Raw genomic sequence first — 2,095 nt, 5'->3', positions numbered from 1 at the left:
GCTGCTTTTTGTTGTTGTTATTGTTGTTGTTGTTGTTTAGCTGTGCCCTGTCCCCAGAGGTGGAGTCTACAGAGACTGGCAGGCCTCCTTGTGCTGCTGTGAGCTCCACCCAGTTCGATCTTCCCACGGCTTTGTTTACCTACTTAAGCCTCAGCAATGGCGGGCGCCCCTCCCCCAGCCTCGCTGCTGCCTTGCAGTTAGATCGCAGACTGCTGTGCTAGCAATGAGGAAGGCTCCGTGGGCGTGGGACCCTCCCGGCCAGGTGTGGGATATAATCTGGTGTGCCCGTTTGCTTTAAGCGCAGTATTGGGGTGGGAGTTACCCGATTTTCCAGGTGTTGTGTGTCTCTGTTCCCCTGGCTAGGAAAAAGGATTCCCTTCCCCCTTGCGCTTCCCAGGTGAGGCGATGCCTCACCCTGCTTCAGCTCTGGCTGGTCATGCTGCAAGAGCTGACCAGCACCGATTGTCCAGCACCCCCGAGATGAACCCAGTACCTCAGTTGATAATGCAGAAATCACCTGTTTTCTGTGTCACTCACGCTGCGAGCTGGAGACTGGAGCTGTTCCTATTCGGCCATCTTGCTCCACCTAACCCAAGTAGTCATCATTTTATTTTTTATTTTAGTTTAGTGAAAAGTACTTTTTCAGACGGAGTCTTGCTCTGTCACCCAAGGCTGGAGTGCAATGGCGCAGTCTTGGCTCACTGCAACCTGAGTTCAAGCGATTCTCCTGCCTCAGCCTCCTGAGTAGCTGGGACTATAGGCGCCCGCCTCCACGTCCCGCTAATTGTTTGTATTTTTTGTAAGAAACGGGGTTTCATCATGTTAGCCAGGATGGTTTCGGTCTCCTGACCTCATAATCTGCCTGCTTTGGCCTCCCAAAGTGCTGGGATTACAAGCGTGAGGTACTATTTATCTTAATGAAGTAATATGATTTGCCAGATCTAGGCATATGAAATTATCAGTGAACAAAAAATAAAAGTAAAAAATCTATACTTTTATGACATTCACATAGTGGGCAAGAGAAAAGATTCTGGAACCAGACTATGGGAGTTTGAATCCTAGTGTTTGCTGTTTATCATCTAAGGGACCCTAGGCAACCTACTTAAACTCTTGTCTCTCAGCTGCCTTGCCTATAAAATGAGGATGATAAAAGTGCATACCCTTTGGTCTTAATGATGAAATAAACATGGCTTATTGAATGTCTAATAGATTATCTCATTTGCTAATTTTGACAACCCTGTGAGGCAAATATTATTTCCATTTCACAGAAGTAACTCATCCTTTACCTATGAGAACAAAAGTCCTTGCCCATGGTGACCTAGTACATGGTAAAGCCAGAATTATTTTACCCTGCTCACTGCACAACCAACATATATTTTTTTAAGAGACAGGGTTTTGCTGTGTTGGCCAGGCTGCTTGAGTGCAGTGGTGTGATCATAGCTCACTGTAGCTTTGAATTCACAGGCTGAAGCAATCCTCCTGCCTTAGCCAGAGTAGCTAGGACTACAGGTGTGCACCACCATGCCTAGCTATTTTATGTAAAATTTTATTTATTTATTTTTATTTATTTTGCAGAAATGGGCTCTTACTATGTCACCCAAGCTGGTCTTGAACTCCAGGCCTCAAGCCACCCTCCTGCCTTGGCTTCCCAAAGTGCTAGGAATACAGGCATAAGCCACTGCCCCTGGCCTGAACATAGTATTTTTAAAGTAAACTTTTAACTGAAGTTTAACATACAGTTTATATACATAAAAGCATAGAAATAATAAAGTTTACAAAGTGAATACACCCGTATATCTACCTCCCTTCCAGATCAAGAAATAGAACATTACCATCACCCCAAAGCCTCCCTTCTCATTCCTCCCAAACACTCTTTCCCTAAAGTTAACTATTTTTCTGGCTTTTATCACTACAGATTAGTTTTTCCATTAGAATACTTTACATAAATGAATCATACAGTATGTATTCTTTTGTGTCTGGTTTTTTTTCCTCTCAACTTTATATTCATGAGCGTCATCCTTTTTTTTTTTTTTTTTTTTTTTTTGGAGTGTGTGTGTGTGTGTGTGTGTGTGTTTGAGGACAAGGTCTGCTCTTT

This window comes from Theropithecus gelada, chromosome 14 (assembly GCF_003255815.1).
Source record: "Theropithecus gelada isolate Dixy chromosome 14, Tgel_1.0, whole genome shotgun sequence".
NCBI classification, from domain to species: domain Eukaryota; kingdom Metazoa; phylum Chordata; class Mammalia; order Primates; family Cercopithecidae; genus Theropithecus; species Theropithecus gelada.
Note: the sequence above shows the minus strand (reverse complement) of the source record.